Here is a 13,853-nt window from a genome sequence, read left to right on the forward strand (position 1 = left end):
GAGTTCATGATCTGAGCCACAGTCAGCTCCCAGTCTTGTTTATGCTGACTGAATAGAGCTTCTCCATCTTTGGCTGCAAAGAATATAATCAATCTGAGTTTGGTGTTGACCATCTGGTGATGTCCATGTGTAGACTCTTCTCTTGTGTTGTTGGAAGAGGGTGTTTGCTGTGACCAGTGCATTCTCTTGGTAAAACTATTTTAACCTTTGCCCTGCTTCATTCTGTACTCCAAGGCCAAATTTGCCTGTTACTCCAGGTGTTACTTGACTTCCTACTTTTGCATTCCAGTCCCCTATAATGAAAAGCACATCTTTTTTGGGTGTTATTTCTAGAAGGTCTTGTGGGTCTTCATAGAATTGGGCAACTTCAGCTTCTTCAGCATTACTGGTTGGGGCATAGACTTGGATTACCATGCCATTGAATGGATTGCCTTGGAAATGAACAGAGAGCATGCTGCCATTTGTGAGACTGCATCTGAGTACTGCATGTTGGACTCTTTTGTTGACTATGATGGCTACTACGTTTCTTCTGAGGGATTCTTGCCCAGAGTAGTAGATATAATGGTCATTGAGTTAAATTCACCCATTCCAGTCTATTTTAGTTCACTGATTCCTAAATGTCAATGTTCACTCTTGCCATCTCCTGTTTGACCACTGCCAATTTGCCTTGATTCATGGACCTGACATTCCAGGTTCCTATGCAAAATTGCTCTTTACAGCATCAACCCTTGCTTCCATCACCAGTCACACCTACAATTTGGTGTTGTTTTTGCTTTGGCTCCATCTCTTCATTCTTTCTGGAGTTATTTCTCCACTGATCTCTAGTAGCATATTGGTCACCTACCGATCCGGGGAGTTCATCTCTCAGTGTCCTATCCTTTTGCCTTTTCATACTGTTCATGGGGTTCTCAAGGCAAGAATACTTAGGTGGCTTGCCATTCCCTTCTCCAATGGACCACATTTTGTCAGAACTCTCCACCATGACCCATCCGTCTTGGGTGGCCCTAGACACATGGCTTATAGTTTCATTGAGTTAGACAAGGCTGTGGTCCATGTGATTAGATTGGTTAGTTTTCTGTGATTGCTGTTTTCAGTCTGTCTGCCCTCTGATGGAGAAGGGTAAGAGGCTTATGGAAGCTTCCAGATGGGAGAGACTGACTGAGGGAGAAAATGGGTTTTGTTCTGATGGGCAGGGCCATGATCAGTAAATCTTTAATCCAATTTTCTGTTGTTGGGTGGGCTGTGTTCCCTTCCTGCTATTTACCTGGGGCCTAACTATGGTGGAGGTAATGAAAATAATGGTGATCTCCTTCAAAAGATCCCATGCATGTATTGCTAAATCAAATCCCTTATGATTATACAGTGAAAGTGAAAAATAGATTTAAGGGACTAGATCTGATAGACAGAGTGCCTGATGAACTATGGACGGAGGTTCGTGACATTGTACAGGAGACAGGGATCAAGACCATCCCCAAGAAAAAGAAATGCAAAAAAGCAAAATGGCTGCCTGAGGAGGCCTTACAAATAGCTGTGAAAAGAAGAGAAGTGAAAAGCAAAGGAGAAAAGGAAAGACATACCCATTTGAATGCAGAGTTCCAAACAACAGCCAGGAGAGATAAGAAAGCCTTCCTCAGTGATCAGTGCAAAGAAAGAAAGGAAAACAATAGAATGGGAAAGACAAGTGATATCTTCAAGAAAATTAGAGATACCAAGGGAACATTTCATGCAAAGATTGGCTCAATAAAGAAAAGAAATGGTATGGACTTGACAGAAGCAGAAGATATTAAGAAGAGGTGGAAAGAATACACAGAAGAACTGTACAAAAAAGATCTTCATGACCCAGTTAATCACGATGGTGTGATCACTCACCTAGAGCCAGACATCCTGGAATGTGAAGTCAAGTGGGCCTTAAGAAGCCTCACTACAAACAATGCTAGTGGAAGTGATGGAATTCCAGTTGAGCTATTTCAAATCCTAAAAGATGATGCTGTGAAAGTGCTGCTCTCAATATGCCAGAAAATTTGGAAAACTCAACAGTGGCCCCAGGACTGGAAAAGATCAGTCTTCATTCCAGTCCCTAAGAAAGGCAATGCCAAAGAACATTCAGACTACTGCATAATTGCACTCACCTCACACAGTAGCAAAGTAATGCTCAAAATCCTCCAAGCCAGGCCTCAACAATATGTGAACTCTGAATTTCCAGATGTTCAAGCTGGTTTTAGAAAAGGCAGAGGAACCAGAGGTCAAATTGCCAACATCCTCTAGATCATCGAAAAAGCAAGAGAGTTCCAGGAAAACATCTATTTCTGCTTTATTGACTATGTGAAAGCATTTGACTGTGTGGATCACAATAAACTGTGGAAAATTCTGAAAGAGATGAGCATACCAGGCCACCTGATCTGCCTCTTGAGAAATCTGTATGCAGGTCAAGAATCAACAGTTAGCACTGGATATGGAACAACTGACTGGTTCCAAATAGGAAAAGGAGTACATCAAGGCTGTATATTGTCACCCTGCTTATTTAACTTATTTAAAGAGTACAGCATGAGAAATGCTGGGCTGGAAGAAGCACAAACTGGAATCAAGATTGCCAGGTGAAATATCAATAACCTCAGATATGCAGATGATACCGCCCTTATGGAAGAAAGTGAAGAAGAACTAAAGAGCCTCTTGATGAAGGTGAAAGTGGAGAGTGAAAAAGTTGTCTTAAAGCTCAACATTCAGAAAACTAAGATTATGCCATCTGGTTCCATCACATCATGGGAAATAGGTGGGGAAACAATGAAAACTGTGACAGACTTTATTTTCTTGGGCTCCCAAATCACTGCAGATGGTGACTGCAGCCATGAAATTAAAAGATGCTTACTCCTTAGAAGAAAAGCTAGGACCAGGTTAGACAGCATATTAAAAAGCAGAGACATTACTTTGCCGAGAAAGGTCCGACTAGTCAAGGCTCTGGTATTTCCAGTAGCCATATGTGGATGTGAGAGTTGGACTATAAAGAAAGCTGAGCACCAAAGAATTGATGCTTTTGAACTGTGGTATTGGAGAAGACTCTTGAGAGTCCCTTGGACTGCAAAGAGATCCAATCAGTCCATTCTAAAGGAGATCAGTCCTGAGCATTCACTGGAAGGACTGATGTTGAAGCTGAAACGCCAATACTTTGGCCACCTGATGTGAAGAGCTGACTCATTTGAAAAGACCCTGATGCTGGGAAACATTGAAGGAGGGAGAAGAAGGGGATGACAGAAGATGAGACGGTTGGATGGCATCACCAATTCAATGGACATGAGTTTGAGTAAGCTTCAGGAGTTAGTGATGGATAGGGAGGCCTGGTGTGCTGCGGTCCATGGGGGCACAAAGAATCGGACATAACTGAGTGACTGAACTGAACTGAACTGACTGATTCCCCACTTCTGAGCAAACTCTCAGCCTAACCAAGAGATGTAATCAGAATTTAAGGCATTAGCATCACTCTCAGCTGCTGATCTATAGTCTGCACAGGCTTTGTTCACCCTTGGGGTGATATTCAATGCTCATGAGGTATATGTTTAATCTTGTGACATTTGTAACAGAACAAAACCCAAGGAGGTTTCCTGGGACAACCCCACCCCACTTCCATGTCTGGTGGTAAAACTTTAGCCTCCTAGGCTTTTCTAAGTTTCAAGGGAAAAATTTAATCAGCAAAGTGAGAAAATGCAGAAGCAAAGGAAAACAATCAAGCCAGACAAAATGATAATAGTTTAGCCATTAAACACAGTCAAGGACCTTTAGTTCCACCTCTATAGATAATATTCTGAGCCAAATCCTTTGTGCTGTTTTGCAGATATAGAAACCCCAACTACGTGGAAGGAGTTGACTGTATGCTGCCCACAAGGACATAGAACCTGGAAGCTTGATGATGGTGATTTCTGTTTACCTCACAACCCACCAGTCTGAAGACATCCATGAGCTAATCACACATCCCACAACCCTCTTCCTCACACTGGGTTTAAAACCCTTTCCCTGAAAGGTATCAGGGAGTTTGTGTGCTTTAAGCAATAGCTACCTGGATTCCTTGTTTGGTGCCTCCAATAAATGCTACACTGTCCTTCATCATAACCCAGTATCAGTAGATTGGCTTTACTGAATGTGAATGAGTTCTTAGTGAGTGGAGGTAAATCTGATCTAGATAGTGATGGATAGATTGGAAACTTTGATGATAATTTCAATTGAAAAATTACCTTCTTTAGCAGTGGATTGGGGAATCCAGATAGGGCATTATCTTTCCAGATCAATACAGAAGAAAGGAGAGGAGAAGGAGAAAAGGTTTCATGTTTATTTAAAATATGAAGTCTTAACCCATTATCCCTACCAAAGGCAGCCTACCTGAATGTCAGCTACTGTTCTTCCTCATCCATTTGATTCAGAGGTTTCCAGCACTTGTCAGGGGCAGGTGGCAGGTGGGGTCATCTTCACTTGTGAGATGGGTACCCAAGGTTCAAGAGTTTGACTGCCATCTGGGCAGCTGAGAGGACCTGGTACAGTTCCTTCTAAGCAGATTAAAGGGCAGTGTTGGCTTTTGGTAATTCCAAGCAGATGGTAGAAGACAGCTGGGAACATTACTTTGTTGAGTCGTAGCCAGATGTTTGAAGAAACTAGAATTCAGGATCCAGTCTAGTTTGCAGGTATAAGACAAAACCTCAAAGACAATTAAGAGCACTAGAATCTAAGGTCTATAGAGGTGCAAGTATAATTATTCCACGAACAATCCACTTTCCCCAGCTTAGGAGTGGCTTCCAGAACAGTCCTGCCCATTATGCCAACTCATATGTTCAGTTCAGTCAGTTCAGTCACTCAGTTGTGTCCAACTCTTTGCGACCCCATGGACTGCAGCACGCCAGGCTTCCCTGTCTGTCACCAACTCCCGGAGCTTGCTCAAACTCATGTCCATCAAGTTGGTGATGCCATCCAACCGTCTTTTACTCTGTCATCCCCTTCGCCTGCCTTCAACCTTTCCCAGCATCAGGGTCTTTTCCAATGAGTCAGCTCTTCGTATCAGGTGGCCAAAGTATTGGAATTTCAGCTTCAGCATCAGTCCTTCCAATGAGCATTGAGGACAGATCTCCTTTAGGATTGACTGGTTTCTCCTTGTAGTCCAAGGGACTCTCAACTCACCTGGGTCCAGTGTGGTGGGGGAACCTGGAAGGGCCTCGAGATTGGAGTCAACTCTGTGCCCAGCAAGCACTTATTTACCAAACATTTGTTTTCCTGTGCATAGCCTTCCTCCTCACTGAAGTCCCAAAACATTACTCTCAACATTCTCTTGTGTCTTTAGCTGAAAGTCGCATTGAAGGTGAGGGCTTTGACTATTTTGTTAGGTTAGTTCTCCTGCATCTCTCCCTCGTATATGTGTTATTAAACCCTTGTTAGATTCTTCTCCTGTTAATCTGTCTCATGTCAATTTATTTCTTAGATCAGCCAAAAGAAGCTAGTCAGGTACAGGAAAATTTCTTCCTTCCCCAACATCCATGTTGTGTCAGAATTCCCTTCCCCTTTTTAATTTCTTTTTTTTCTGGCTGTGCTGCACATAGTGTGAGATCTTAGTCTCCTGCCCAAGGATTAAACTCAGGCCCTTGGTAGTAAATGCGCAAAATCCTAACCACTTGCCCAGCAAATAATTCCCAGAATTTCCTTCCTTTTCAAGGCTGAATGATATCTCATTGTATGTACAGACCACATTTTGCTTATCTAGTCATCCATGATAGACATTTGGGTTGCTTCTATCTCTTGGCTGCTGTAAATAATACCATGAACACGGGTGTACATATGTCTCTTCAAGTCCCTGCTTTCAGTTTTTCAGGGTATATACCCAGAAGTGGAGTTTGGGGATCATACAGGAATTCTATGTTTAGCTTTCAGAGGAATCTTCATACTGTTTGTTGATGTCCGTCTCAGCCTATGCACAGTGATGCTAAGCATTCAGGAATACCTGGGGCCCTCACAGGGGCTGTCACCACTGGTGGGAGTGCCCAAAGGCATTTCCCCAGTTGGAGGCAAAGTTGTGGCTGGACAGGACCTTGGAGTTCTTCTTACCATTGCGAGATACAGATTAGTAACGATCATCAGGGAGCTCCAGGCTGGTTCTTCCCAGGCCCTGAGGGCCAACAGCAACGATGGCCAGTGGAGGGGAGATGGAGAGAGCACGGACCTGGGGTTCTGCCTTTATTGGGACCCAAGGGTGGGGCTCCTTGGACCCCAGATAATAACCGAATATCAGTAACTTCAAATATGCAGATAACACCAACCTTAAGGTAGGAAGTGAAGAGGAACTAAAGAGCCTCTTGATGAAAGTGAAAGAGGAGAGTAAAAACGTTGGATTCAAACTCAACATTCAGAAAACGAAGATCATGGCATCTGGTCCCATCACTTCATGGAAGATAGAGGGGGAGACAATGGAAACAGTGACAGATTTTCTTTTCTTGAGCTCCCAAATCACTGCAGATGGTGACTGCAGCCATGAAATTAAAAGACGCTTGCTCCTTGGAAGAAAAGCTAGGACAAACCTAGACAGCGTATTTATAAGCAGAGACATTACTTTGCTGACAGACGTCTGCATAGTCAAAGCTATGGTTTTTCCAGTAGTCGTGTATGGATGTGAGTTGGACAACAAAGAAAGCTGAGCACTGAAGAATTGATGCTTTTGAACTGCGGTGTTGGAGAAGACTCTTGAGAGTCCCTTGAACTGCAAGGAGATCAAACCAGTCAATTCTAAAGGAAATCAGTCCTAAATTGAAGGCAAGAGGAGAAGGGGATGACAGAGGATGAGATGGTCGGATGGCATCACTGAGTCAGTGGACAAGAGTTTGAGCAAGCTCCAGGAGTTGGTGATGGACAGGGAAGCCTGCCCAGCTGCAGTCCGTGGGGTTGCAAAAAGTCGGACTGAGTGACTGAACTGAACTGAGCTGAATTGAAGGGTGGGGTGCTTAGGCAGGAGCCAGGGGGCGGGAAGAGACATTCAGGTTCTCTCACATGATTATCTAGGTTCTCCAAGATTTTCTAGAAACCAGAACTTCATGGGCTGGGCTGGCCTGGCGCCTTGCATTGAAGCTATCTCCAGTTGGAGATGTGTTTATTCAAGATGTGTGTTTGAAAAGGATGCTTTAGCAAAGAGAAGCTTAATGCCACGCCCTTAGGAGCAGGCACATGCACTGCATTTCCCGTCACAGGCTCACCATTTAACATTCCCAGAGCTCGGCTGCTGGATGAGATTTTATGTTGTAAACAGCTGTGTCACCACCACTGGACCAAGCTCCAGACATTTTCAGCACCCAGATGACTCCTTCACGTCTCTCCTAGTTGGCTCCCACAATGAGTAATCACTTTTCTGATCGGTTGTTGGATTTTATGTAATCAAAATGCTCCCAGCCTGTGCTCAGCTGTGTCTGGCTCATGCGCTCAACTGTGAGGTTCGTTGATGACCTTGCCTGTATCTTCAGTCCCTTTTTATTGCAGAGGGCTAGTACATTGTAGGTATATTACCATTCATTTTTCCTTTCTCTAACTTGTAAACAGTTGTGTGCTTCCAGTGCGGGGTTATGATGAGTGAAGCTGATATGCACATGTGCATATATTCTCATCTCTCTTGGGTAAATATCTAGGAACAAAAGAGCCAGGACACAGGAGAGGTAGAGGTTTGACTTTATTATGATCCACCAACATGTCTTCAACACTGTTGTGTTTTACACTCCAACCTGCAGTGAATGAGTTCCAGCTGCTGTGTATACCAGTCAACGAGGAAATGGTCCCCGCTTACCTGGCGTCGAAGAGGATTGCAAAGAATGTGTCCTTCTTTTCCTCCTTTTTGCTCCCACTGTGTCTTCTGCCTCTTAAATCCATTTGAATTCTGGTTGATCCAGGACTCTATTGGGATTGGAGGGTAGAGAAGGCAAATGGGCTCAGTCTATAGGAACATCTCAAAGAAGTCGGTCTTTGCAAATTCTGGGGCACCCAGGTAAGTGCAAGAAGAGAGAGGTACAGACACATATGTGGACCTAGGGACACCTGCTCCCCCTCAGTGCCTGTAGGATGTCAACTGCCTGTCCAGGCTGGACCCTAGGGCCCTGTCTCTAGCACACGATGGGACCCACTTGACATCACGTAAGTCTATTGTCATTGTGTCTTTCCTCCCCACCCTGCATCCTTACCCAGCTGATCCTGAGTCTCTGTTTCAGTCAATCACTTCCTTTGACAAGGTGCTGTTGCCCATTAAAAAGAGTTTATTCAATACATTGCACCCGCCTTCATGTCACCTGAAATTTTGTATTATGTCTGAGACCTCTCTGCTCCCCATTCTAAAGCCCAGAGAGAGAAGAGAGAAATTCATAGAGAGGAGGGATCAGAAGCTCCCGGGGCATCATTGTACACAAGGATAAGGGAACTTCCATTACGAGGTTTTCTATTTGCAAGACATTTCTTTCTACATGATAATGTTTATATGTGAGGAATAGAATTTTAAAGGGGAGGAAGACCACTTTAAGAACCCAAGTAGCCTCATATGGCTCAGGCTGCCACTAGTGAGCTATGTGACCTTGGGCATGACCCATAGAGTCTCTGAGCCTCAGCTACCCTGTCTGAAAAATGGGTATAACCAGGCCTTCCCAGCAGCACCACCATCCCATACACAGGCAGGTCCCATCACTTAGGCTTGTTGTCTGGACATTCATGACATAGCCACACGCTCAGGGGCAGTGTCTTCTAGAAGCTCGCTGTGGTGTGCATGTGGTGAGGATCTCTGAACATACATGAACCTCTATGAGCTATCTGGTCTCAGATCAGAGAGCAGGAGGAGAGCAGAGAGAAAGGGTCCTGGGTGAGGAGCACCCACTTCCATCCTCAGCCCTCCTCCCTTTCTCCTCTTCTCTAAACCCACATTATCTTATTCTTGGCTCCTCCCCATTGAATAACTGCTAAGTTACTTTAAATTCTATATCTTGTTAAGTCCTCTCCAGTGCAGGGCCTGATCACTCAGCATGCAAAGTGGCAGTGGGCACAGAGGTGGGCTTCGTTGACCTTCGTTGAGAGAGACGACCTTCGTTGACACCCAGGCTGCCTATGTGAATCCAGTGAGTTCCAGGGCTGGGGGCAGCCTCAGTGGGTGGGAAGCAGCTCTGGGGCTCTGAGGAAACAGTTCCTGCTGGTGACCAGGGGGTGGGGGAGGGTGGCGTCCCAAAGAAAACACAAGGACAGATACACCAGATATGGCAAACTTACACAACTTCTGCTCCACCCCCGTCTTCCAGGGGTCACTCTGGGTTGGAGTGGGTGAGCATCCCCAGGTTTTGTGCACCTGACACATGTTTACTGCCTCTCCAGGCACCTCTCCTGTTCTAGGTGCTCAGAGGAGCAAGAAGGACCTACGTAACAACTAGCAAGGAGATGCTCTTTTTTTTTTATTGTTTTGCATGAAGAGAGAGGTAAACAGAGCCTCTGGGAGGGTAACAACTCACCATGGCAGCAAAAGGTATTTACCTTGAAGAAGTCTTCCCTGGGTTCAGCCATTTAATAACTGGGTGACCTCAAGCAAATAACTTTCCCTCTCTGGGCCTCAGTTTCTGTATCTGTATAATGGGGATAATCCTCCAGTCACCGCCCTGGGCTGGGGGGATGATAAGTGACTTAGTCCATTAAGATGACTTGAATGGTGTCTGCTCCACTGTGGATGCCTCGGTGTTTAGAATTGCTGGAGTCTGGGGGCAGCAGGGAAGGCCTCCTGAGGAGGTGTCTGCCTGCTGAGGGGTGAGATAGCAAGGCAGGGCAGGTCAAGGGTGTCTGAGTCAGGGGAGCAGGTGTCCCTGCACTGTGGGGCACAAATGGCTGCCTATTTGCTTCCTTTGTGGAGGCACTGTGCTAGGCAGCCTTGTTTAAAACAGGGTTCCCCAAACCCCAGCCCACAGACTGGTATTGGTCTCTGGCCTGTTAGGAACCAGGCTGCACAGCAAGAGTTGGGTGGCAAGAGGGTGAGCAGAGCTTCATCTGTATTTACAGCCCCTCCCCATCACTCGCATCCCCATGTCCTTGGAAAAACTGTCTCCCATGATACCAGAACCTGCTACCAAAGGTTGGGGACAGCTGGTTTAAATCCCTATCATCCCCATATCATATACATAAGACTGAGTTTTCTAGAGGTAGAGGCCACTTGTCAAGGGTCCCTAGATGGCAAGTGGCTGAGGAAGGAGGTGCCCACAGAGAGGGCCCTGGGGGAGGAGGAGGCGGGCAGGCGGGCAGCAGCCTGGGTCCCGGGAGGTTTCTGTGCTCCCTGTGGCCTGGCCCGGCCCTGCAGTAGGAGCCTCTCCCAGCCTCAGCTTCCTGAGAGGCTGGGCAGGTGGGCTGATGGAGCCCTTCACAGGCATGGTGGTAGATGGGGGACAGCAAGTGCTGGGGGGTTGCTGAAGCTCACGCTTAAGCCCACAAAGAGAAGGAGGTGGGCCCACTGACCACTGTGTTCTCCCCGCAGCCCCTGTCCTTCACAGGATGATAGTAGGGGGTCTCCAGGATGGACATAAGGTCACCATCATCGGGACTTTTCTTCCCTCAGATGAAAACAGGTACCGGAAATTGTTGTGTCTCTCAGCTCACCCCTGAGGGAGCCACAGTGCTGACAGCTCAGGAGGGTCCACCCAGCATCCTCTGAGCACCCAGATCCGGCTCAGGGGTAGGCCCGGCCCTGGCAGCAAAGCTCGGCACCCCTGCCACCTGTCCACAGCATCCAGGGCACCATTAAGCAGACTCCCCAGAGACAGGGGGTGATGGAGGCTCACGGTCTAGGGAGGGAAGCAGGCCAGCCCAGGGGAAGAAGTTCTAGGACTGAACTTCATATATGATGGCCCAGCACTGCAGATACATCAACCTCCTTCCTTCCTACAGCTGCCCCCATTGACTTTGGAAACCTCGTGTGGGCTGATGTGGAAACATTTAAACTTGCCTCTAAATTGTAATTTGATCTCTTTCAGTTTCAAGATCATTTTTGGAAAATGCTAAGTCAATTCAAAATATTAGTATCTCAGCTCTGTTTCCCATCTCCCTCCTTCCCAAGGTGGGCTGTTCGGGAACAGAGAAGAACTTGCACATATTCTCAGAAGTGGGAGGGATCCTCAGGTGTTCACAAGGAACTCTGCTGAGCTCTGGGTGGCTGGGAGGCCTGGGACCTGTGCCTAGTTTGGGTGGGGTCCACGTGCGCTGCACCGTGAGGTCCACAGTGCTCATGGGAGCCCCTCTAGACATATGGCCTATCACAGAAGCCTCTCTGTGTGATTTCAGCTGGCTTCTGCCCTCACTGGTCCTCTCATCACTTTGCATGGGGTCTAGGACCTTCTGGATCCTTCCAGGCCCCTTCCCCACAGCTCTACCTCTGCATCTGGGTTCTGGATGACTTCCTCTGCAGCTGCCTCCCCTGCCCGCTGACCCGGCTACACTGACCATGGGACTCTGAGAGCCCTGAGTGCCCCCAGGGGACTCGGAGGGAAGTGAGGCACCCAGTTCCCCAGAAACCCTCCCAGCAGGGGAATCCGCAGCTTGACTCCGAACTTCCATCCCTCTCTCTCCCTCTTCCTCTGCTGACCCTTCCTCCCAGCACAGGAGCACTTCTACTCCCACTCTGTCTAATAGAGCCTATCTCTACCTCTGAGGGTCCCCCTTCCGATGGGAGCTGCTGTTCTCTCTTTCCCTGGGGCGGAATTTTCAAAGAAGCACAGCAATGAAGCTGGGGGACTGCAAAGGGAAAACCACCCACAGAGATATTTCAGAAACACTCTTCATTTTAAGAGGAGAAGGAACTTAGATTTTCTTGTTCTAGGATCACCAAGAGCTCCCTTTCCATTTGGTGTTTCCAGAGGGAGCAGCTCAGCTCAGCTTTCAGCCAGCTCCCATGAGGCCCGCTGGTTGAGGGCTTACAGAGTGCCCCAGTGTTGAGGACAGCATCCAGAACTCGCCCCCTTAAGTGAGAAAGCAAACAGGTTCTCAGGAATTCCCTGGTGGTCCAGTGATTAAGACTCCACACTCCCAATGGAGAGGGTGCAGGTTCCATCCCTGACTGGGAAACTAAGATCTTACAAGCCAAGCCACAAAAAATAAAAACCGAAACAAAACACAGGATCTGCAGGTAGACTGTCCATCAAGGGCCACCCATGGGTGTGGTCCAGGACCTAGCTCTGTGGGGATGATGTGGGGGTGAGGCATGCTGTCTGACTTCCGCGTGTTAGCTAGGGAGCCTGAGTGACCCCAGGAAGCTGCAAAATATACAGGTGCTGAGTTCAGGCAAGGTGGTGGGAGTCAGACCCTTACTCACTGGAGAAACTGAGATTGGAAGGGCTTGATTTGGGAACATGAGCAAGCGCTGACTGGGAAAAGGCAAAACAAACATTTATTGTGCTCTCTCCCTGATAGCTCAGCAAATAAAAGTTATGCCTGCAATGTGCGAGACACAAGAGACACGGGTTCCTTCCCTTGCTTGGGGAGAGCCCCTGGAGGAGGAAATGGCAACTCACTCCAGTATTCTTGCCTGAAAAATCCCATGGACAGAGAAGCCTGGCAGGCTACAGTCCAAAGGATCTCAGAGTTGGACACGACTGATCGACTATGCGTGCTTGGTGAGTCAGGCCCCTTGGAAGCTCCTTGTGTTCAGTCTTCTTATACTCATGGCTGTACTCAGAGAAAATTGAGACGTGAGGAGCTTCCTCAGAGGAGAGTTTAGAGCAAGAGTTACTTGCTTGGGAGCATACTTGGGCTGCCTCAGTCATCATTCCTGAAGGAAGGCAGTCACCCCCTTTCTGGGTAGACCTAGCAAGGTCATTGCAAATGACAAACAGGGCAGATCTGGGGTCAGGGTCCAGCCTGCTGACCTCACTCAGGTAAGGTGGACACACGACACCCTCTACTGATGGACAGACACACACTCTGAGATCCCAGTGCCTGGAGATCTAGTGTTTATTATGTCTCCTTTAGACACCATCGCTGTACATATCCCATCAACGCACCTGTTCTTTCCATTTGTCCTCTTCTTTTCCAACTGAGCAGACCTGGACTGGCCTCCAATGAACCAACACTTGTCACCGAAGACTCTCATATCCAGGCACATTTCTCCACTTCCATTTGGACACAAATTTCTTTACCCATTCCCTCCTTATTTTTAGAAAATCACACTCAAGGGCAAACTGTGGTAACTACACCAAGACACACTAAATGCAAATTAGGTAGACAAAAGTGATGGCAACAAGCTAGGCATGGTACCAACCAGGCACAGAGATTGCTTGCAGGTTCCCAGACGGATGTCAGTCAAAGTGTGAGCACCTCCTGTTCCCGCCCTTGGCAGTAAGCCAGCACACTCTCTGATTTCCCACCATCTAGGTTTGCTGTGGACTTTCAAACCAGCAACAATGACATTGTCTTCTACTTCAACCCTCAGTTTAAACGTGACAGGTATGTGGTCTGCAACACAAGGCAAGGAGGAAAATAGGGGACTGAGGAGAGGATCTGGGAGGTGCCTTTCCAGAGGGGAGGTCCATTTGAGCTCTGCTTCCACGTACAGAGCTCGGAGTTCAAGGTGAGTTGGAACTCTCCTCTCTTCCCTTCAGCCGCCTGTCCCCCAGCTCAGTCAGGCCCATTGAGCAGTCTTTAAATAGTCACGTGAGCAACACCTTTGTACAGAAAAAAGGACCATTTCCTTGTAAGGCTGCAGTCCCCTTACACATCTTCACCTGCATCTACAGGTACACCTGCTCCTTCTGTTACTCTCACCATAGTGCTTTTTGGCCTCCTGAGTCTTTAATGTCCAAACGATTTCCATTTCTCTGCTGTAGCCCTTCTTCCACTCCAGG

The sequence above is a fragment of the Dama dama genome, chromosome 5 (assembly GCF_033118175.1).
Source record: "Dama dama isolate Ldn47 chromosome 5, ASM3311817v1, whole genome shotgun sequence".
Taxonomy (NCBI): Eukaryota; Metazoa; Chordata; class Mammalia; order Artiodactyla; family Cervidae; genus Dama; species Dama dama.